This window comes from Cyanistes caeruleus, chromosome 1 (genome assembly GCF_971803275.1).
Source record: "Cyanistes caeruleus chromosome 1, bCyaCae1.hap1.1, whole genome shotgun sequence".
NCBI lineage: Eukaryota > Metazoa > Chordata > Aves > Passeriformes > Paridae > Cyanistes > Cyanistes caeruleus.
In genome coordinates this window covers 139371632-139395759 of record NC_141701.1, presented here as the reverse complement: position 1 = coordinate 139395759, position 24128 = coordinate 139371632, and the positions used below count along the sequence as shown (strand labels likewise).

Here is a 24128-nt window from a genome sequence, read left to right as displayed (position 1 = left end):
TCTGAGTCCAGCTGAGCCTGGCTGCGGCTTGGGCTGGAAGCAGGGGAGGAGATCGGGACCAATTCCCTTTCTCCTGCAGCTGCTGCATGTTCTTGTGCAGCCATGCTCTGCTCCAGGTCCCTCTGTTCCTGTGTGTGCTGGTCAGATTGCTGGGTCTCGAGGCAAACCAGGCTCATGGTCTCAGAGCTGATGTTCTCTTCTGAGTCCAGCTGAGCCTGGCTGCGGCTTGGGCTGGAAGCAGGGGAGGAGATCGGGACCAATTCCCTTTCTCCTGGAGCTGCTGCATGTTCTTGTGCAGCCATGCTCTGCTCCAGGTCCCTCTGTTCCTGTGTGTGCTGGTCAGATTGCTGGGTCTCGAGGCAAACCTGGCTCATGGTCTCAGAGCTGATGTTCTCTTCTGAGTCCAGCTGAGCCTGGCTGCGGCTTGGGCTGGAAGCAGGGGAGGAGATCGGGACCAATTCCCTTTCTCCTGCAGCTGCTGCATGTTCTTGTGCAGCCATGCTCTGCTCCAGGTCCCTCTGTTCCTGTGTTTGCTGGTCAGATTGCTGGGTCTCGAGGCAAACCTGGCTCATGGTCTCAGAGCTGATGTTCCCTGCTGAGTCCAGCTGAGCTTGGTTGCTTGCTATGGGGTGTATGTGGCACAGACTGACCTGTCTGTCTGTGCTGTCGGAATGTTGTCGCCTAGGCCAGAAGATGCTGGTGCCTTTTCCTCCTTTGCCTCGGAGTTGCGGTCCACCTTATCTTGCTGTGTCTCGGACGTTCTGTCGCGCGAGATCCCGAGAGTTGCTGCCTTGCGACACGGTGGCTCTCACGGGACTGGCCACTGCAAGGTTCTACAGCCCCTGTACACCCCTGCAGGGCGTGGCTCCGCCGTGTCACAAGGCTCTCTGGGCACCGCAAGGTTCCACATCGCCAAGGGCCCTGACACATCACGCCTGTGTTGCCAAGGGCCACACCCGCAGCCCTTCAACGGTCAAAGCCGCTGCAGGTGTCATGGAGCAGCCCCTGGGCTTGTGGGCTTCTAGCCCCTTGTTATCATCTGCTTATTAAAATGATCCAAAATGCCTCTGCCCAAATTAAGGTGCAAACCACATCACACTCCCAAGCCAGTAGGATGGGTTTTAATGAACACTAAATGAGAGAGAGAGAGAGAGAGAAAGAGAAAAAGAGTAACAGAGACAGATTAAGTAGAAACCCTCACTGCTCTGTGCATGCCAGTAGAGTCCCCTTGATGCTGTCCATCGGGTCTTCTTGGTGCTGAGGGTGCCCCAAAAACCTGCAGTTCAGTGGAATAATACACATTTGGGCCAGGCGGGAATGCCCAAGTACCTCCCATGGCAGGGGCCAAGTTTGACAGTCTCCTGCAACAGACTCTGGATCTGTTGCATCTCTTCTAGTCATGTGCAAAGAAAGGTGACTTACAGAGGTAGAAAGAAACAGGAAAAAGGTCTCAGAGAGAGAGAGAGAGCAAGAGAGCAGAAGGTTATCAGGTAAAGAACCAGATGGTCTTTAAGGCCCTTCCTAAGCCAAAGCATTCCATGATTCTAGATGATGTGTGGATGTATGTATCAACTTGATATTACTATTAATATTATTATCGTTATAACTATTTTATTTTTCTACTATACTGTTATTTCATTTTGTTCTTTACATTTTCTAGTTCTTCTTCCTAGACTTATTATTTACTACTAGTATAATGTTTTCCTCTTCTTCCTGTCCTTCCTGTCCTTCCTGTCCTTCCTGTCCTTCCTCTTCTTCCTCTTCTTCCTCTTCTTCCTCTTCTTCCTCCTCTTCCTCCTCTTCCTCCTCTTCCTCCTCTTCCTCCTCTTCCTCCTCTTCCTCCTCTTCCTCTTCTTCCTCTTCTTCCTCCTCTTCCACCTCTTCCTATTCTTTTTATTCTTCCTATTCTTCCTCCTCTTCCTATTCTTTTTATTCTTTTTATTCTTTTTATTCTTTTTATTCTATTTATTCTTTTTATTCTTTTTATTCTTTTTATTCTTTTTCTTTTAATTCACCTTAATCATTTTATTCATATTTTTCTTCTTATTCTTCTTTTTCTTTTTCTTCTTATTTTTCATATCCTTCTTATTTTTAGACTTCTTCTTCTTATTATTTACTACTACAATTTCTTCCTCTTCTTCCTCTTAATCTTTCTTACTGCTGCTTCTATTTCCTCTTCTTCTTTATCTTCTTCTTCTTTTTCCTATTTTTATTCTTATTTCTTCTTCTTCTTTCCTACTGCCATTTCTTCATCTTTGTCTGATTGTTATTCCTGTCTTAAAGCTTATTCCTGTCTTAAAGCTGACTTTCATTTGTTTTGGAAGAGCTGTGTGTGTCAAAGAGTCGTGCAGTGTGCCTGGGGTCAGGGGAGCAATACCTCCTGCCTGTTCCTATTCTCATGGACGAAATCCCGACGGATCAGCATGCAGTCCTTTCCGGGTTAGAGGAAATGGCCTTAGTTTCCACCAGGGGAAGTTCTGATTAAAAGATCAGAAACACTTTTTCCCTGAGTGAGTGGTCAAAGCCCTTGCTGCTTCTTGTGATACCTGATAGTGATGCCCTCTGCCCTTTGGGACAGTGTGGCAGTGGGGTTCTGAGACCTCTCATGAGGTATGGCCTGCTTGAGCATGGAGGAATAATGGGGATGGGTACGATGGAGTGCCCAAAGATATATTTGAATTACCACAGGGTAATTGTGGTCTGAGGGGCTGCATCCAAAGACCAGGGGATGTGGTGAACTTCACAATAGACGGGGTTCCCTGGGGGCAGGTGTCTGATTGTGACCGCAGGACAGGGGTTTTGACCTTAAAAGTCTAAGGTCCTGCCTATTTTGGGATGACTCCATTAGCATCCCCCCCAGCACCCCGCCTTCCAAGGCCCCAGGTTTACACCCTCCATGTCAGGAACCCAGTCCAAGGTATGACCTATCCCAGCTGATTAAGTTCCCACAGGACAGCTGCAAAGAAATGTGATGTAGAGAAACAGAGAGAGCAAGACAGCAGGAGGTTATCAGGAAAAGAACTAGACGAGCTTTAAAGCCCTTCCCAAGCCAAACCATTCCATGATTCTAGGTGATGTGTGGATGTGTATATTAACTTGATATTACTAGTAGTATTATTATCATTATAATTATTTTATTTATTCACTATACTACTATTTATTATTATTACGAGACTTATTATTACTATTTAGTACTACTACTACTGGTTTCTTCTTACACTTCTTACACTTCTTACACTTCTTACACTTCTTACACTTCTTACTCTTCTAATTCTTCTAATTCTTCTAATTCTTCTTATTCTTCTTATTCTTCTTATTCTTATTCTTCTTACTCTTCTTATTCTTCTTATTCTTTTTATTCTTCTTATTCTTCTTACTCTACTTACTCTACTTACTCTTCTAATTTCTCTTATTCTTCTTATTCTCTTCTTCTTTGTATCTTATCTTTCTTATTTCTTGACTTATTATTCTTACTACTACTACTACAATTTCTTCCTCTTACTTATCTTACTCTTCTAATTCGTCTTATTCTTCTTATTCTCTTCTTCTTTGTATCTTATCTTTCTTATTTCTTGACTTATTATTCTTACTTACTACTACTACTACTACAATTTCTTCCTCTTACTTATCTTACTCTTCTTATTTGTCTTATTCTTCTTATTCTCTTTTATCTTCATATCTTTCTTATCCTTATATTCCTTGACTTATTCTTCTTATTATTTACTATTTTACTACAATTTCTTCTACTTACTCTTCTTACTCTTCTTATTTATCTTATCTTTCTTATCTATCTTATTCTTCTTATTCCTAGACTTACTATGTACTACTAGAACAATTTCTTCCTCTTACTAATCTTACTCTTCTTAATCCTCTTAATTTTCTTAGTTTTTCTTACTGCTACTGCTATTTCTTCTTCTTCTTTATTGTCTTCTTCTTCTTCCAGTTTTTAGTCTTATTTCTTCTTTACGACTGCCATTTCTTCATCTTCTTTGGATAGTTATTGCTATCTTAAAGCCTCAGGATGGTGGGTAGGCTGCAGGCCAGGTGTCATCTGTGGGGCCTGTGCTGGTGGCAGCAGCGGGCACTAGTCCTCGAGCTGTGGTGCGAGGCAGGGACAGCAGCACAGTCTGCGCAGAGCCCGCAGTGCCCGCCTCACGCGTGAGGGTCGTTTCCTATGGGGGCCCGGCTGGCACTCACCCCAGGCCTCCCGAGGCTTGGGCACTGGGAGCTCTTCTCCTGCAAAGCCTCCTTGTGTTCGCTCGCTGGCTTGTTCATGGAGCTCCAGGAGGCTCACTCCATCCCCGTCGTCGTCCTCGGGCAGGAGGGGCTTGACCGTGATGCTGTGTGCGCTCGTACTGTGCCAGTTGCCCTGCTTGAGCTCTCTGTCACGGTAATCTTCAAAGCTTGACTGTGTGGAGGGTAGATTACCGTTCTCTTCGGGCACCTCCAGGCTGCTGAAGTCTTCCTCTCTGGCACATTGTTGGTCAATGGACTCCTCCCAGTCCGATGGTTCTTGGTAGCTACCTAGATCTTCTTGTGATAGCTCTTGCTCTCTGTACGCTTCCCATTCAGAGAGTGCTGGCGACCCAACAACTTCTCGGAGGGACAGCTCTTGCTCCAGGCATTCTTCCCAGTCAGAAAATTTGTCGGTGCTCCTGGCTTCTCCTTTGGACAGCTCTTGCTCGTTGTAATCATCCCAGTCTGAGAGCTCATGATTGCTGCTGGTTTCTACTTGGGACAGGTCTTGCTCACCACAGGTTTCCCCCTGGGACATGTCCTTGTAGCTGCCTGCATCTCCTCGGAGCAGCTCTGTCACTTTCTTATCTTTACACTGGGAAAGCTCAAGCTCCCCAGCCAATACAGCCTCCTCACCCTCTTGCTCTGATCGGACTGAGCCCCTCTCTGCCTCCTCCTCCTCCTCTAGAAGCTTGCTGAGGGTAAGGGATTGCAGTGGGCTGGATACCGGGCTGGGGGAGCAGCTTGGACTGTGTGGAGCAGAGATCGGGACCAATTCCCTTTCTCCTGCAGCTGCTGCATGTTCTTGTGCAGCCATGCTCTGCTCCAGGTCCCTCTGTTCCTGTGTGTGCTGGTCAGATTGCTGGGTCTCGAGGCAAACCAGGCCCATGGTCTCAGAGCTGATGTTCTCTTCTGAGTCCAGCTGAGCCTGGCTGCAGCTTGGGCTGGAAGCAGGGGAGGAGATCGGGACCAATTCCCTTTCTCCTGCAGCTGCTGCATGTTCTTGTGCAGCCATGCTCTGCTCCAGGTCCCTCTGTTCCTGTGTGTGCTGGTCAGATTGCTGGGTCTCGAGGCAAACCTGGCTCATGGTCTCAGAGCTGATGTTCTCTTCTGAGTCCAGCTGAGCCTGGCTGCGGCTTGGGCTGGAAGCAGGGGAGGAGATCGGGACCAATTCCCTTTCTCCTGCAGCTGCTGCATGTTCTTGTGCAGCCATGCTCTGCTCCAGGTCCCTCTGTTCCTGTGTGTGCTGGTCAGATTGCTGGGTCTCGAGGCAAACCTGGCTCATGGTCTCAGAGCTGATGTTCTCTTCTGAGTCCAGCTGAGCCTGGCTGCGGCTTGGGCTGGAAGCAGGGGAGGAGATCGGGACCAATTCCCTTTCTCCTGCAGCTGCTGCATGTTCTTGTGCAGCCATGCTCTGCTCCAGGTCCCTCTGTTCCTGTGTGTGCTGGTCAGATTGCTGGGTCTCGAGGCAAACCTGGCTCATGGTCTCAGAGCTGATGTTCTCTTCTGAGTCCAGCTGAGCCTGGCTGCGGCTTGGGCTGGAAGCAGGGGAGGAGATCGGGACCAATTCCCTTTCTCCTGCAGCTGCTGCATGTTCTTGTGCAGCCATGCTCTGCTCCAGGTCCCTCTGTTCCTGTGTGTGCTGGTCAGATTGCTGGGTCTCGAGGCAAACCTGGCTCATGGTCTCAGAGCTGATGTTCTCTTCTGAGTCCAGCTGAGCCTGGCTGCGGCTTGGGCTGGAAGCAGGGGAGGAGATCGGGACCAATTCCCTTTCTCCTGCAGCTGCTGCATGTTCTTGTGCAGCCATGCTCTGCTCCAGGTCCCTCTGTTCCTGTGTGTGCTGGTCAGATTGCTGGGTCTCGAGGCAAACCTGGCTCATGGTCTCAGAGCTGATGTTCTCTGCTGAGTCCAGCTGAGCCTGGCTGCGGCTTGGGCTGGAAGCAGGGGAGGAGATCGGGACCAATTCCCTTTCTCCTGCAGCTGCTGCATGTTCTTGTGCAGCCATGCTCTGCTCCAGGTCCCTCTGTTCCTGTGTGTGCTGGTCAGATTGCTGGGTCTCGAGGCAAACCTGGCTCATGGTCTCAGAGCTGATGTTCTCTTCTGAGTCCAGCTGAGCCTGGCTGCGGCTTGGGCTGGAAGCAGGGGAGGAGATCGGGACCAATTCCCTTTCTCCTGGAGCTGCTGCATGTTCTTGGTCAGCCATGCTCTGCTCCAGGTCCCTCTGTTCCTGTGTGTGCTGGTCTGATTGCTGGGTCTCGGGGCAAACCAGGCTCATGGTCTCAGAGCTGATGTTCTCTTCTGAGTCCAGCTGAGCCTGGCTGCGGCTTGGGCTGGAAGCAGGGGAGGAGATCGGGACCAATTCCCTTTCTCCTGCAGCTGCTGCATGTTCTTGTGCAGCCATGCTCTGCTCCAGGTCCCTCTGTTCCTGTGTGTGCTGGTCAGATTGCTGGGTCTCGAGGCAAACCTGGCTCATGTTCTCAGAGCTGATGTTCTCTTCTGAGTCCAGCTGAGCCTGGCTGCGGCTTGGGTTGGAAGCAGGGGAGGAGATCGGGACCAATTCCCTTTCTCCTGGAGCTGCTGCATGTTCTTGTGCAGCCATGCTCTGCTCCAGGTCCCTCTGTTCCTGTGTGTGCTGGTCAGATTGCTGGGTCTCGAGGCAAACCTGGCTCATGTTCTCAGAGCTGATGTTCTCTACTGAGTCCAGCTGAGCCTGGCTGCGGCTTGGGCTGGAAGCAGGGGAGGAGATCGGGACCAATTCCCTTTCTCCTGCAGCTGCTGCATGTTCTTGTGCAGCCATGCTCTGCTCCAGGTCCCTCTGTTCCTGTGTTTGCTGGTCAGATTGCTGGGTCTCGAGGCAAACCTGGCTCATGTTCTCAGAGCTGATGTTCTCTTCTGAGTCCAGCTGAGCCTGGCTGCGGCTTGGGCTGGAAGCAGGGGAGGAGATCGGGGCCAATTCCCTTTCTCCTGCAGCTGCTGCATGTTCTTGTGCAGCCATGCTCTGCTCCAGGTCCCTCTGTTCCTGTGTGTGCTGGTCAGATTGCTGGGTCTCGAGGCAAACCAGGCTCATGGTCTCAGAGCTGATGTTCTCTTCTGAGTCCAGCTGAGCCTGGCTGCGGCTTGGGCTGGAAGCAGGGGAGGAGATCGGGACCAATTCCCTTTCTCCTGCAGCTGCTGCATGTTCTTGTGCAGCCATGCTCTGCTCCAGGTCCCTCTGTTCCTGTGTGTGCTGGTCAGATTGCTGGGTCTCGAGGCAAACCTGGCTCATGGTCTCAGAGCTGATGTTCTCTTCTGAGTCCAGCTGAGCCTGGCTGCGGCTTGGGCTGGAAGCAGGGGAGGAGATCGGGACCAATTCCCTTTCTCCTGCAGCTGCTGCATGTTCTTGTGCAGCCATGCTCTGCTCCAGGTCCCTCTGTTCCTGTGTGTGCTGGTCAGATTGCTGGGTCTCGGGGCAAACCTGGCTCATGGTCTCAGAGCTGATGTTCTCTTCTGAGTCCAGCTGAGCCTGGCTGCGGCTTGGGCTGGAAGCAGGGGAGGAGATCGGGACCAATTCCCTTTCTCCTGCAGCTGCTGCATGTTCTTGTGCAGCCATGCTCTGCTCCAGGTCCCTCTGTTCCTGTGTTTGCTGGTCAGATTGCTGGGTCTCGAGGCAAACCTGGCTCATGGTCTCAGAGCTGATGTTCCCTGCTGAGTCCAGCTGAGCTTGGTTGCTTGCTATGGGGTGTATGTGGCACAGACTGACCTGTCTGTCTGTGCTGTCGGAATGTTGTCGCCTAGGCCAGAAGATGCTGGTGCCTTTTCCTCCTTTGCCTCGGAGTTGCGGTCCACCTTATCTTGCTGTGTCTCGGACGTTCTGTCGCGCGAGATCCCGAGAGTTGCTGCCTTGCGACACGGTGGCTCTCACGGGACTGGCCACTGCAAGGTTCTACAGCCCCTGTACACCCCTGCAGGGCGTGGCTCCGCCGTGTCACAAGGCTCTCTGGGCACCGCAAGGTTCCACATCGCCAAGGGCCCTGACACATCACGCCTGTGTTGCCAAGGGCCACACCCGCAGCCCTTCAACGGTCAAAGCCGCTGCAGGTGTCATGGAGCAGCCCCTGGGCTTGTGGGCTTCTAGCCCCTTGTTATCATCTGCTTATTAAAATGATCCAAAATGCCTCTGCCCAAATTAAGGTGCAAACCACATCACACTCCCAAGCCAGTAGGATGGGTTTTAATGAACACTAAATGAGAGAGAGAGAGAGAGAGAAAGAGAAAAAGAGTAACAGAGACAGATTAAGTAGAAACCCTCACTGCTCTGTGCATGCCAGTAGAGTCCCCTTGATGCTGTCCATCGGGTCTTCTTGGTGCTGAGGGTGCCCCAAAAACCTGCAGTTCAGTGGAATAATACACATTTGGGCCAGGCGGGAATGCCCAAGTACCTCCCATGGCAGGGGCCAAGTTTGACAGTCTCCTGCAACAGACTCTGGATCTGTTGCATCTCTTCTAGTCATGTGCAAAGAAAGGTGACTTACAGAGGTAGAAAGAAACAGGAAAAAGGTCTCAGAGAGAGAGAGAGAGCAAGAGAGCAGAAGGTTATCAGGTAAAGAACCAGATGGTCTTTAAGGCCCTTCCTAAGCCAAAGCATTCCATGATTCTAGATGATGTGTGGATGTATGTATCAACTTGATATTACTATTAATATTATTATCGTTATAACTATTTTATTTTTCTACTATACTGTTATTTCATTTTGTTCTTTACATTTTCTAGTTCTTCTTCCTAGACTTATTATTTACTACTAGTATAATGTTTTCCTCTTCTTCCTGTCCTTCCTGTCCTTCCTGTCCTTCCTGTCCTTCCTCTTCTTCCTCTTCTTCCTCTTCTTCCTCTTCTTCCTCCTCTTCCTCCTCTTCCTCCTCTTCCTCCTCTTCCTCCTCTTCCTCCTCTTCCTCCTCTTCCTCTTCTTCCTCTTCTTCCTCCTCTTCCACCTCTTCCTATTCTTTTTATTCTTCCTATTCTTCCTCCTCTTCCTATTCTTTTTATTCTTTTTATTCTTTTTATTCTTTTTATTCTATTTATTCTTTTTATTCTTTTTATTCTTTTTATTCTTTTTCTTTTAATTCACCTTAATCATTTTATTCATATTTTTCTTCTTATTCTTCTTTTTCTTTTTCTTCTTATTTTTCATATCCTTCTTATTTTTAGACTTCTTCTTCTTATTATTTACTACTACAATTTCTTCCTCTTCTTCCTCTTAATCTTTCTTACTGCTGCTTCTATTTCCTCTTCTTCTTTATCTTCTTCTTCTTTTTCCTATTTTTATTCTTATTTCTTCTTCTTCTTTCCTACTGCCATTTCTTCATCTTTGTCTGATTGTTATTCCTGTCTTAAAGCTTATTCCTGTCTTAAAGCTGACTTTCATTTGTTTTGGAAGAGCTGTGTGTGTCAAAGAGTCGTGCAGTGTGCCTGGGGTCAGGGGAGCAATACCTCCTGGCTGTTCCTATTCTCATGGACGAAATCCCGACGGATCAGCATGCAGTCCTTTCCGGGTTAGAGGAAATGGCCTTAGTTTCCACCAGGGGAAGTTCTGATTAAAAGATCAGAAACACTTTTTCCCTGAGTGAGTGGTCAAAGCCCTTGCTGCTTCTTGTGATACCTGATAGTGATGCCCTCTGCCCTTTGGGACAGTGTGGCAGTGGGGTTCTGAGACCTCTCATGAGGTATGGCCTGCTTGAGCATGGAGGAATAATGGGGATGGGTACGATGGAGTGCCCAAAGATATATTTGAATTACCACAGGGTAATTGTGGTCTGAGGGGCTGCATCCAAAGACCAGGGGATGTGGTGAACTTCACAATAGACGGGGTTCCCTGGGGGCAGGTGTCTGATTGTGACCGCAGGACAGGGGTTTTGACCTTAAAAGTCTAAGGTCCTGCCTATTTTGGGATGACTCCATTAGCATCCCCCCCAGCACCCCGCCTTCCAAGGCCCCAGGTTTACACCCTCCATGTCAGGAACCCAGTCCAAGGTATGACCTATCCCAGCTGATTAAGTTCCCACAGGACAGCTGCAAAGAAATGTGATGTAGAGAAACAGAGAGAGCAAGACAGCAGGAGGTTATCAGGAAAAGAACTAGACGAGCTTTAAAGCCCTTCCCAAGCCAAACCATTCCATGATTCTAGGTGATGTGTGGATGTGTATATTAACTTGATATTACTAGTAGTATTATTATCATTATAATTATTTTATTTATTCACTATACTACTATTTATTATTATTACGAGACTTATTATTACTATTTAGTACTACTACTACTGGTTTCTTCTTACACTTCTTACACTTCTTACACTTCTTACACTTCTTACACTTCTTACTCTTCTAATTCTTCTAATTCTTCTAATTCTTCTTATTCTTCTTATTCTTCTTATTCTTATTCTTCTTACTCTTCTTATTCTTCTTATTCTTTTTATTCTTCTTATTCTTCTTACTCTACTTACTCTACTTACTCTTCTAATTTCTCTTATTCTTCTTATTCTCTTCTTCTTTGTATCTTATCTTTCTTATTTCTTGACTTATTATTCTTACTACTACTACTACAATTTCTTCCTCTTACTTATCTTACTCTTCTAATTCGTCTTATTCTTCTTATTCTCTTCTTCTTTGTATCTTATCTTTCTTATTTCTTGACTTATTATTCTTACTTACTACTACTACTACTACAATTTCTTCCTCTTACTTATCTTACTCTTCTTATTTGTCTTATTCTTCTTATTCTCTTTTATCTTCATATCTTTCTTATCCTTATATTCCTTGACTTATTCTTCTTATTATTTACTATTTTACTACAATTTCTTCTACTTACTCTTCTTACTCTTCTTATTTATCTTATCTTTCTTATCTATCTTATTCTTCTTATTCCTAGACTTACTATGTACTACTAGAACAATTTCTTCCTCTTACTAATCTTACTCTTCTTAATCCTCTTAATTTTCTTAGTTTTTCTTACTGCTACTGCTATTTCTTCTTCTTCTTTATTGTCTTCTTCTTCTTCCAGTTTTTAGTCTTATTTCTTCTTTACCACTGCCATTTCTTCATCTTCTTTGGATAGTTATTGCTATCTTAAAGCCTCAGGATGGTGGGTAGGCTGCAGGCCAGGTGTCATCTGTGGGGCCTGTGCTGGTGGCAGCAGCGGGCACTAGTCCTCGAGCTGTGGCGCGAGGCAGGGACAGCAGCACAGTCTGCGCAGAGCCCGCAGTGCCCGCCTCACGCGTGAGGGTCGTTTCCTATGGGGGCCTGGCTGGCACTCACCCCAGGCCTCCCGAGGCTTGGGCACTGGGAGCTCTTCTCCTGCAAAGCCTCCTTGTGTTCGCTCGCTGGCTTGTTCATGGAGCTCCAGGAGGCTCACTCCATCCCCGTCGTCGTCCTCGGGCAGGAGGGGCTTGACCGTGATGCTGTGTGCGCTCGTACTGTGCCAGTTGCCCTGCTTGAGCTCTCTGTCACGGTAATCTTCAAAGCTGGACTGTGTGGAGGGTAGATTACCGTTCTCTACGGGCACCTCCAGGCTGCTGAAGTCTTCCTCTCTGGCACATTGTTGGTCAATGGACTCCTCCCAGTCCGATGGTTCTTGGTAGCTACCTAGATCTTCTTGTGATAGCTCTTGCTCTCTGTACGCTTCCCATTCAGAGAGTGCTGGCGACCCAACAACTTCTCGGAGGGACAGCTCTTGCTCCAGGCATTCTTCCCAGTCAGAAAATTTGTCGGTGCTCCTGGCTTCTCCTTTGGACAGCTCTTGCTCGTTGTAATCATCCCAGTCTGAGAGCTCATGATTGCTGCTGGTTTCTACTTGGGACAGGTCTTGCTCACCACAGGCTTCCCCCTGGGACATGTCCTTGTAGCTGCCTGCATCTCCTCGGAGCAGCTCTGTCACTTTCTTATCTTTACACTGGGAAAGCTCAAGCTCCCCAGCCAATACAGCCTCCTCACCCTCTTGCTCTGATCGGACTGAGCCCCTCTCTGCCTCCTCCTCCTCCTCTAGAAGCTTGCTGAGGGTAAGGGATTGCAGTGGGCTGGATACCGGGCTGGGGGAGCAGCTTGGAATGTGTGGAGCAGAGATCGGGACCAATTCCCTTTCTCCTGCAGCTGCTGCATGTTCTTGTGCAGCCATGCTCTGCTCCAGGTCCCTCTGTTCCTGTGTGTGCTGGTCAGATTGCTGGGTCTCGAGGCAAACCAGGCCCATGGTCTCAGAGCTGATGTTCTCTTCTGAGTCCAGCTGAGCCTGGCTGCAGCTTGGGCTGGAAGCAGGGGAGGAGATCGGGACCAATTCCCTTTCTCCTGCAGCTGCTGCATGTTCTTGTGCAGCCATGCTCTGCTCCAGGTCCCTCTGTTCCTGTGTGTGCTGGTCAGATTGCTGGGTCTCGAGGCAAACCTGGCTCATGGTCTCAGAGCTGATGTTCTCTTCTGAGTCCAGCTGAGCCTGGCTGCGGCTTGGGCTGGAAGCAGGGGAGGAGATCGGGACCAATTCCCTTTCTCCTGCAGCTGCTGCATGTTCTTGTGCAGCCATGCTCTGCTCCAGGTCCCTCTGTTCCTGTGTGTGCTGGTCAGATTGCTGGGTCTCGAGGCAAACCTGGCTCATGGTCTCAGAGCTGATGTTCTCTTCTGAGTCCAGCTGAGCCTGGCTGCGGCTTGGGCTGGAAGCAGGGGAGGAGATCGGGACCAATTCCCTTTCTCCTGCAGCTGCTGCATGTTCTTGTGCAGCCATGCTCTGCTCCAGGTCCCTCTGTTCCTGTGTGTGCTGGTCAGATTGCTGGGTCTCGAGGCAAACCTGGCTCATGGTCTCAGAGCTGATGTTCTCTTCTGAGTCCAGCTGAGCCTGGCTGCGGCTTGGGCTGGAAGCAGGGGAGGAGATCGGGACCAATTCCCTTTCTCCTGCAGCTGCTGCATGTTCTTGTGCAGCCATGCTCTGCTCCAGGTCCCTCTGTTCCTGTGTGTGCTGGTCAGATTGCTGGGTCTCGAGGCAAACCTGGCTCATGGTCTTAGAGCTGATGTTCTCTTCTGAGTCCAGCTGAGCCTGGCTGCGGCTTGGGCTGGAAGCAGGGGAGGAGATCGGGACCAATTCCCTTTCTCCTGCAGCTGCTGCATGTTCTTGTGCAGCCATGCTCTGCTCCAGGTCCCTCTGTTCCTGTGTGTGCTGGTCAGATTGCTGGGTCTCGAGGCAAACCTGGCTCATGGTCTCAGAGCTGATGTTCTCTTCTGAGTCCAGCTGAGCCTGGCTGCGGCTTGGGCTGGAAGCAGGGGAGGAGATCGGGACCAATTCCCTTTCTCCTGCAGCTGCTGCATGTTCTTGTGCAGCCATGCTCTGCTCCAGGTCCCTCTGTTCCTGTGTGTGCTGGTCAGATTGCTGGGTCTCGAGGCAAACCTGGCTCATGGTCTCAGAGCTGATGTTCTCTTCTGAGTCCAGCTGAGCCTGGCTGCGGCTTGGGCTGGAAGCAGGGGAGGAGATCGGGACCAATTCCCTTTCTCCTGCAGCTGCTGCATGTTCTTGTGCAGCCATGCTCTGCTCCAGGTCCCTCTGTTCCTGTGTGTGCTGGTCAGATTGCTGGGTCTCGAGGCAAACCTGGCTCATGGTCTCAGAGCTGATGTTCTCTTCTGAGTCCAGCTGAGCCTGGCTGCGGCTTGGGCTGGAAGCAGGGGAGGAGATCGGGACCAATTCCCTTTCTCCTGCAGCTGCTGCATGTTCTTGTGCAGCCATGCTCTGCTCCAGGTCCCTCTGTTCCTGTGTGTGCTGGTCAGATTGCTGGGTCTCGAGGCAAACCTGGCTCATGGTCTCAGAGCTGATGTTCTCTTCTGAGTCCAGCTGAGCCTGGCTGCGGCTTGGGCTGGAAGCAGGGGAGGAGATCGGGACCAATTCCCTTTCTCCTGCAGCTGCTGCATGTTCTTGTGCAGCCATGCTCTGCTCCAGGTCCCTCTGTTCCTGTGTGTGCTGGTCAGATTGCTGGGTCTCGAGGCAAACCTGGCTCATGGTCTCAGAGCTGATGTTCTCTTCTGAGTCCAGCTGAGCCTGGCTGCGGCTTGGGCTGGAAGCAGGGGAGGAGATCGGGACCAATTCCCTTTCTCCTGCAGCTGCTGCATGTTCTTGTGCAGCCATGCTCTGCTCCAGGTCCCTCTGTTCCTGTGTGTGCTGGTCAGATTGCTGGGTCTCGAGGCAAACCTGGCTCATGGTCTCAGAGCTGATGTTCTCTTCTGAGTCCAGCTGAGCCTGGCTGCGGCTTGGGCTGGAAGCAGGGGAGGAGATCGGGACCAATTCCCTTTCTCCTGCAGCTGCTGCATGTTCTTGTGCAGCCATGCTCTGCTCCAGGTCCCTCTGTTCCTGTGTGTGCTGGTCAGATTGCTGGGTCTCGAGGCAAACCTGGCTCATGGTCTCAGAGCTGATGTTCTCTTCTGAGTCCAGCTGAGCCTGGCTGCGGCTTGGGCTGGAAGCAGGGGAGGAGATCGGGACCAATTCCCTTTCTCCTGCAGCTGCTGCATGTTCTTGTGCAGCCATGCTCTGCTCCAGGTCCCTCTGTTCCTGTGTGTGCTGGTCAGATTGCTGGGTCTCGAGGCAAACCTGGCTCATGGTCTCAGAGCTGATGTTCTCTTCTGAGTCCAGCTGAGCCTGGCTGCGGCTTGGGCTGGAAGCAGGGGAGGAGATCGGGACCAATTCCCTTTCTCCTGGAGCTGCTGCATGTTCTTGTGCAGCCATGCTCTGCTCCAGGTCCCTGTGTTCCTGTGTGTGCTGGTCAGATTGCTGGGTCTCGAGGCAAACCAGGCTCATGGTCTCAGAGCTGATGTTCTCTTCTGAGTCCAGCTGAGCCTGGCTGCGGCTTGGGCTGGAAGCAGGGGAGGAGATCGGGACCAATTCCCTTTCTCCTGCAGCTGCTGCATGTTCTTGTGCAGCCATGCTCTGCTCCAGGTCCCTCTGTTCCTGTGTGTGCTGGTCAGATTGCTGGGTCTCGAGGCAAACCTGGCTCATGGTCTCAGAGCTGATGTTCCCTGCTGAGTCCAGCTGAGCTTGGTTGCTTGCTATGGGGTGTATGTGGCACAGACTGACCTGTCTGTCTGTGCTGTCGGAATTTTGTCGCCTAGGCCAGGAGATGCTGGTGCCTTTTCCTCCTTTGCCTCGGAGTTGCGGTCCACCTTATCTTGCTGTGTCTCGGACGTTCTGTCGCGCGAGATCCCGAGAGTTGCTGCCTTGCGACACGGTGGCTCTCACGGGACTGGCCACTGCAAGGTTCTACAGCCCCTGTACACCCCTGCAGGGCGTGGCTCAGCCGTGTCACAAGGCTCTCTGGGCACCGCAAGGTTCCACATCGCCAAGGGCCCTGACACATCACGCCTGTGTTGCCAAGGGCCACACCCGCAGCCCTTCAACGGTCAAAGCCGCTGCAGGTGTCATGGAGCAGCCCCTGGGCTTGTGGGCTTCTAGCCCCTTGTTATCATCTGCTTATTAAAATGATCCAAAATGCCTCTGCCCAAATTAAGGTGCAAACCACATCACACTCCCAAGCCAGTAGGATGGGTTTTAATGAACACTAAATGAGAGAGAGAGAGAGAGAGAAAGAGAAAAAGAGTAACAGAGACAGATTAAGTAGAAACCCTCACTGCTCTGTGCATGCCAGTAGAGTCCCCTTGATGCTGTCCATCGGGTCTTCTTGGTGCTGAGGGTGCCCCAAAAACCTGCAGTTCAGTGGAATAATACACATTTGGGCCAGGCGGGAATGCCCAAGTACCTCCCATGGCAGGGGCCAAGTTTGACAGTCTCCTGCAACAGACTCTGGATCTGTTGCATCTCTTCTAGTCATGTGCAAAGAAAGGTGACTTACAGAGGTAGAAAGAAACAGGAAAAAGGTCTCAGAGAGAGAGAGAGCAAGAGAGCAGAAGGTTATCAGGTAAAGAACCAGATGGTCTTTAAGGCCCTTCCTAAGCCAAAGCATTCCATGATTCTAGATGATGTGTGGATGTATGTATCAACTTGATATTACTATTAATATTATTATCGTTATAACTATTTTATTTTTCTACTATACTGTTATTTCATTTTGTTCTTTACATTTTCTAGTTCTTCTTCCTAGACTTATTATTTACTACTAGTATAATGTTTTCCTCTTCTTCCTGTCCTTCCTGTCCTTCCTGTCCTTCCTCTTCTTCCTCTTCTTCCTCTTCTTCCTCTTCTTCCTCCTCTTCCTCCTCTTCCTCCTCTTCCTCCTCTTCCTCCTCTTCCTCCTCTTCCTCTTCTTCCTCCTCTTCCTCCTCTTCCTATTCTTTTTATTCTTTTTATTCTTTTTATTCTTTTTATTCTATTTATTCTTTTTATTCTTTTTATTCTTTTTCTTTTAATTCACCTTAATCATTTTATTCATATTTTTCTTCTTATTCTTCTTTTTCTTTTTCTTCTTATTTTTCATATCCTTCTTATTTTTAGACTTCTTCTTCTTATTATTTACTACTACAATTTCTTCCTCTTCTTCCTCTTAATCTTTCTTACTGCTGCTTCTATTTCCTCTTCTTCTTTATCCTCTTCTTCTTTTTCCTATTTTTATTCTTATTTCTTCTTCTTCTTTCCTACTGCCATTTCTTCATCTTTGTCTGATTGTTATTCCTGTCTTAAAGCTTATTCCTGTCTTAAAGCTGACTTTCATTTGTTTTGGAAGAGCTGTGTGTGTCAAAGAGTCGTGCAGTGTGCCTGGGGTCAGGGGAGCAATACCTCCTGGCTGTTCCTATTCTCATGGACGAAATCCCGACGGATCAGCATGCAGTCCTTTCCGGGTTAGAGGAAATGGCCTTAGTTTCCACCAGGGGAAGTTCTGATTAAAAGATCAGAAACACTTTTTCCCTGAGTGAGTGGTCAAAGCCCTTGCTGCTTCTTGTGATACCTGATAGTGATGCCCTCTGCCCTTTGGGACAGTGTGGCAGTGGGGTTCTGAGACCTCTCATGAGGTATGGCCTGCTTGAGCATGGAGGAATAATGGGGATGGGTACGATGGAGTGCCCAAAGATATATTTGAATTACCACAGGGTAATTGTGGTCTGAGGGGCTGCATCCAAAGACCAGGGGATGTGGTGAACTTCACAATAGACGGGGTTCCCTGGGGGCAGGTGTCTGATTGTGACCGCAGGACAGGGGTTTTGACCTTAAAAGTCTAAGGTCCTGCCTATTTTGGGATGACTCCATTAGCATCCCCCCCAGCACCCCGCCTTCCAAGGCCCCAGGTTTACACCCTCCATGTCAGGAACCCAGTTCAAGGTATGACCTAACCTAGCTGATTAGGTTCTCACAGGTCAGAAAATGACAAATGATCTGGGCTTTCCAAAGAGGTATTTAGGGATTAGAGGGAGCAGGAAGTAGAAGCATCCCTTCAGGTTTCACCACCAAATGCCTTTTGCCAACAATGAAACTTGTACTGTTTCCTTGTCTGTCTGTGTTCTGTAGGGAAACCTTGTAGGTGGAGTTTCGTAAGCTGGTCTCTGTGCTCCGTTTGAATGGTCGCTCCCTGACAGAGTTGCATGCAAGATGTACTGGACTTTGAGTGAACCTCTTAGAAAGAGAAACCCTATTCCTAGTTTGATGTTATAAACTAAAAAATTGGGTTGAATGTATATTTCTGATGAGAATTAATCGCAGCTTGAGTACTTTAGTTGAGTGGTTCTTTTAAGTTATGTAGGCACAGGGGTTTTGTTGGTTTTTTGTTTTGGATTTTTTTTTCATTCTTCTGTATTGCTAGATTTTTGGGATCAAAGTGAACATGGTGAAAAGGGAAGCATGCTGTTAAATCAGTATGTTTTTTTAACAGGATTTAGAAACTGTTCTAACAGTTCATATTCAGGGCTTTCTCCTCGGAAGTGTTTGCTGGAAGGTGAATGGAAAAGTACGTTGGATCAGCAAAGTGTAAATTAGATTCCAATGTACTTCCAGTGCAATATTCAGAGTATCCTGTATTGAACTGTTGATTGCTTTTGCTCACAACTCTCAGAAGTTTTTTGGGTTTTTTTTAAGGGGCTTGGTCAGTGATCCTGGCTGTTCTGTGCCTTTGAAAGCTGAGCATGCTTTGCTTTTCTTCACCCACCTTTCCCTGTGGTTTTCCACTTCTTTGCTGTCAGCTGAGGGGGAGCATCCTCCCCTTTATACAAATGTTATACATTCCCTTCTGGGCTGGGCATGTACTATGGCCCCTGTTTTGGGAAGCATGGAGGGTCAAGGTGCATTGTGTGAATCCAGAATGCAGGACATGTATTCAGAGACATGACATGCGCAGTGTTCTTGCTTGAAAGAACAATGCAAAACACTGAATTGATTTCTTAGAAACACTTGTCTTCTTGAACACCTGGTGCTTCATCTCTGCAGTGATTCACACCAGGGCCACAGTTTCTTCTCTAAGTTATGAGTAGGTTTACCTGCTGGTCCGTGACTGTAGGAATTCACATACTTAAGAAAGCTCCTTTACTCATGAGCTTTAGGGATAGGAGTGGAGTGAAACAAGCATGTAAGTAGCTCCAACTGGAGCTAAAGTTTACTTGTGGGAAGGATTGTTGGAAAATCAAAATAATGATGCTCAGTTGTTTTCTCAAAGGATACTTAACTTACCAAAGCCTTGATTGGATCCTCCTCGCATTTTCAGGATCCAATTTGCGAAATTAGAACTGAAGGAATATAGCTGTTAACAGGCCAGAAATAAACTCATAAACCAAACTTTATTCATGCAGGGCAACAGATAAAGAATGAACAGAAATATGTATAATGATCACAGCTTTCTGGCAGTGATAGGAGAGTGAGGAGAGATTAGGCACAGTACTGCTACTGGGGGCAGAAGTAAGTGGCCTCAGAAGAAGTGACTGTCGTGTCTGCTTCTCAATTTGCTCAATTTATTTCCGGAATTTCTGGTTTAAGCTGATGGCTTCTAAATTCCACCATGAAGGGGTTGGGGAGGCTGCTTTTTGTGTGCTGGCTCTGAGATACATCACTGTTATCTGTTCTCTGGTGGTAGCATGTGTGAACGTGAATCATGTGCTTTAATTCCAGTACTGCATCCGCTGCATTCCTTCTGGCTGGCCCTGAAATCTCCACTCCTGCATCCCATGCTATCAGTTTTCACTTTGCCTTGGCATTGCTGCCTGTGCTGCTCCCACCTCTGCCCTTGTTACCTTTTAATGCTGCCAATAATCATGCTTCCAGAGAAAAAAGTGCGTTGCCTGTCCACTGCCTGGTGCAGGGAGCTGTGATACAGCTGTTTTTTATACCAATGCTTACACAATTCTTCCCTTACAAAAATGCACACATGTGTATTCTCCACTCACATTTGAGAAGCACCAAAGCATCTGAGATAATAAAATATCTGTATTGGACAGTGCTAAACTACCAGTGCCAAAATAAAAAAGACATGTTCCAGTACAGAGTAACTTCTCTTTCCTCTCTAGTTTGTTGTTTGTGTTTTTCTTTCTCTTTTCCTCCTATCTCTCCTTGATGCCTGAATGTGAAAGGATGGTGGAGACAATCCAGGTGGTGTTTGCCTTTCCCATCTCAGAAATATCTGTACCAGAACATCCAATGTAGATGCCTAGTGGGCATAGGAAGTGAGTCCATCTTTGGAGCTCAATGTAGTAATCACATCCTAAGATTGTTGTTGTTACTGAGGTTAATTTTGAAAGACAGTTGTGATTGGCAGCATGTGTGGGTGGACTGGGCTGGGAGATGTGCAGCCCCTCTGCTCTTTGCCTTTTGATTTTGCTCTGCTCACTGCCAGGCTGAGGGAGGATTTGTGGGAGTTGGCATGTAGTGATAACTGCATTTTCTTTCTGTGTGATTTCTAAGGGAATTTAAAATTTTGGTTTGGATTGATCTTTTTACATGTTAGCTGGGGGCAAGTGCTTCTGCACGTCGTGGTACCAGCACAGTGGTCTGACAGATTTACATTTGTTTACATTTTTAGGCAGCTGCACTAGTTCACCTCTGAGGACTAATCTCCTTTTCTTCTGCATTAGTTATTTTGGAATTAAGTGCAACATGGAAATATTACATGTTTGAAGCTTGAGGATTTATCACTTGGAGTTTTAAGGGACTTAGCTCAAGTACTCTTGGTAAACTAATGTAATTTAAAATTTTAATTTAGATCAGCTTAAAGACAAAATGTTTTATCATTGATCTGTAAATTGTATTGGCTACAGCTCAAAATGCTAGAAAAAAATATTTGCCAGCCATTTGCCACTTCTCATAGGGAATTTGATAATGATAATGATTATGGATATGATAAGGAGATGTATTGCCTCTGTTCATCATATAGTTTCAAGCCACTGCTTTCAAATATGTGTGCCTAAAGTTAGGTCTAACCACAGTGTATTTCAGTACCTGTGGTGTTTTCTGAGGAAGACGTTACAGCCATTCTTTGTGTCCAAAAGTTGGATCACTTTTAAGGGCCTTGCCTGATCTTTACAACAGTCAGGTCAAGAGTGGCTGGTATTGTAGAAAATAAGAATATATAAGGAAATGATGGTTCCTTTCCTCAAATTATTTTAGTATGTTGAACTTATATATACACACATGGGCAGACAGAACAGGATACCCATGGTAGTTAGCTCCTTTTCCAGGGGCTGGTCTGGGAGCTGCTGGTTTGTACACTGGTAGTGCTGGATCTTCATGACGAGGAGGCTTCCCTCCTCTTCCTCCCACCCTGGCAGCCGACTGTTCTGCTATTTTTCTTGCTCATCTGCTCCATCAGATGTGCATGGCCTGCACGCTGCCTCTCTCACACTCTGTGTGCTTTGCATTTTTGCATTATATCCCATTTTGCTCTGCGTTCTCCCCAAGACGTTTGGGGTTCCCATCTCAGGAATTCCTGCCAAGTTCTGATCTCAGCATCTGTTCCTGACATTATCCAGATGCTCTAATTTTGGGGCCTTTTAAACCATGACTATTCTGATTCTGTTTTTCTCTGAAACCCAAGTAACCTGAAGCACAGATACGATCATGCAAGTGTTAACCTAATTGTTCAACAATACAGTTGTTTTGGAAAGGACACTTTTGACCACAAGAGTTTTTGCAATTGCTGGTATGTGCTGAATGTAAATTAATTCATTGTGCCTGGGATAAGGTTACCTATGTGTAGCTGTGGCTAGATGGAGCTGTCAGAATACGTAACGCAGTTTGATTTATGTGCAAAGGCTACAAATGTTAGACTTTCCTGGTATTTGCTATTCATTTTACCTACTATGGGGTTCAATGGTATTACCCTTTAACTGTTTCAGCATAGGTGATGTAATGTTTGGTAATTATTTTGGAAAGCAGAGAAATCATCTGGGATACAACAATTAGGAAGCAAGACTTAAATACGGTTTGCTTTCAGTGAGGGGCAACATTATCCTAAAGCAAGGACATTTGAAACAGTAACAAATGCATAAATGTTTCTGATTAAACATGCATTTTTTTGTTTTAGTGTGGGCAAAGTTCTTTTAATAAATGAGTAGTCTCCAGTGAGGCAGGTAATTTAAAAGTGGTCTTGCACATGAGAAAAGGTGACCCCTAATGAAAACTGTAAAAACTATTCTCTTCAGAAGCCATGCCATCTCTCATTTTCAGTCTTTGCCTTTTAATAATAATTGCTAAGATGTTTTAATTAAAAGCAGATCTGGGAGGTATTATCTGCTTCCTCTGTTTAGTCCTTTTAAATGTTAATGACTTTTGACAGCATAATTTACTCAGCTACCTGTGTTAGCCTTATGCAATGTATCTGCTTTGTGTGGCACCAAAATACAAACTGCACCCCAAAAAGGCTTTCTAAAAATTCATAGAATTGCAAAAATTAAATGTGGCAAGAGAAAAGCAAAGAAAGAATAATTAAATGAAGATTTAATGAGACAGTCAGAAAAGCTATTTCAAGATGGCTGGAGCTTCCCAAGAAATCATTTTTTTGCGAGAGGTAACCAGATTGAATTTACTTCTGCTTTTGCTGAAAGACATTTAGAGAACAGTGGAAGGTAGGAGGCAAGATTGGAGATAGCCTTGTAGCTTGTGGACAGTTTCTATCAAGCAGGATTGTTAGGTGCATGCAGTAGAATATGAAAAAAGAAAGGAAAGAACAAAAGATCTTGCCTTCCCCCACCCTCAAAATCGCAATCTTTAACTTATATTTGTAAAAATTAAAGGAAACTATAAATTAATCAGAAGAATTTATTTGTCTGTAGGTTATAAATAAATAATCTTTTGCTACATGAGTCAAACAGCTTGTTTTGTGTGATGCTTTTGAATGGAGACTTTGGCAATCAGATTCCACACACTCTTTAACCTTGTGCAAAATTTAATGAAAAACAGAGTTACTACTGAATATACTGTTTTGCCAGCTCGACAAAAGATGTTAAGTTCTGCATATTTTTGCATAATAAAGATGAGTGTTGACAGTGTAATGATCCATTTGGCACAGATAAAATCATGAATGATTTTAATAACCTTACAACAATATTTGAAGTCACTATGAAATATAGACACTTCAACCAGGGACAGGCCTGCTGGCCTGGTATGAGGTGTCAGCTACTTTTATAACCTTAATTTTTCTGGGAGAGAAGAGAGGAGAAATATAGGCTAGAAGAGCCCTGAGGAGATGGTGGAACATTAGGGCACCTACAAAATGGAAGGGATTTGTTTTGAGATTTTCAGTGCAGTCCCTGTCCACAAGTTGCAGCTGATGGGTTTTGGCAATGCTTGTGTCTCCTTCCCTAGGCTGCATTACACTTTTATTATGTGTTGAAAAAAGCGTTTTACGGATATGGGGTGAGTCAAGGTAAACTGTAAGAATGATAGTCTGGTCCCAAGTTTGATAGCTTGAAATGATGATGCAACTGTAATTTTCTTTTGGGTATTTATTTATTTACAAGGTATTTTGTTTGTTTTTTTTATTAATCCATGTCATGTAGTTGCATTGGTCCCAGTTCCACAGTGATTTATGTTCCTATTTCTTTGGTTATAATGCACTACATCCCTATGTAAAGATGGAGCACTGCAAGGTGGAGGCTTCTGCAACAAGTAATCAAGAATCACAGACTGATGCAAAATTATTGTTAGAGTAATATCAAAGATGTGCTTTACTGGTCATTCCTGAATTTCGAAGAAAGAAAAGCACTTGACTACCAGTGAATATGTTTTCAAGATGGATGTGATGGCATTAACCTGCCAGTTTCCTTCTCAGTTTCTCCGTTCTTACTCTTTCTTCCTGCTGCCTTTTTTTTCCCGTTTATGTTCATAAGGACTTAAGAGGACAGATTTGAAAAGTTGCCAGGTGGCTTTTAAAAGAAGAATCTCCGAATTACCTGGGCACCTGATTTCTAGCAATTTTATGGGGACAAAATACATGGAATGCCCTTCCACAACCTTATCTGCCAAAATACTGTTGAAAAAGTGACTCCAGAATATTTTGAATATGGTTTTGGCATTGGGAGCCCAGGCTTTAGTGAATGTCCCTGAGGCTGTGCTACCAAGTCATTGAACCTGGTATTTTGTGGGAAATAAACTAATGTGTGGTAGATGGAAATCCACCTGGATGTGGATGAGCCAGGCTTTTTGAAATACATACAGAGACCACTGTAATCTTCTTAGCTGTAGAAAACCTAAAGGTGTTTAGGCAGATTCTCTCCTTTTCTGGACTATCAAATGTTATCTAAGGGAGTGTGTTTTACTTAAGAGCAGAGCTCTGTATTTGGCATAAGTTCACATAATTGTGATGAGTCAAGATCCTATCTCTGGGGATTGCCACAGGATGGGACACCCTCCACAGATCCCCTGACATGTGTCATTTACAATCAGCCCAGTGCTGTTGGACAGCTACCTTTTATTCTTAATTTTGGATATTCTGAATTATGGATATATGAATTATGGATAGCCCTAATGTAAGTTAAGTT

The 24128-nt window shown here is 46.6% G+C and overlaps 1 protein-coding gene and 1 long non-coding RNA gene across 30 annotated transcripts in view; both read left to right on the top strand.

Moving 5' to 3' along the window:
- The window catches only part of PARD3 (par-3 family cell polarity regulator), a 487559-nt gene that overhangs the window by 157684 nt on the left and 305747 nt on the right, over window positions 1-24128 (top strand). The window lies entirely within an intron of this gene.
- LOC147655950 (uncharacterized) lies at window positions 946-22457 on the top strand. Its single transcript, XR_015279385.1, has 2 exons — window positions 946-2883; window positions 17460-22457. It is a non-coding gene; the product is annotated as an uncharacterized LOC147655950 (long non-coding RNA).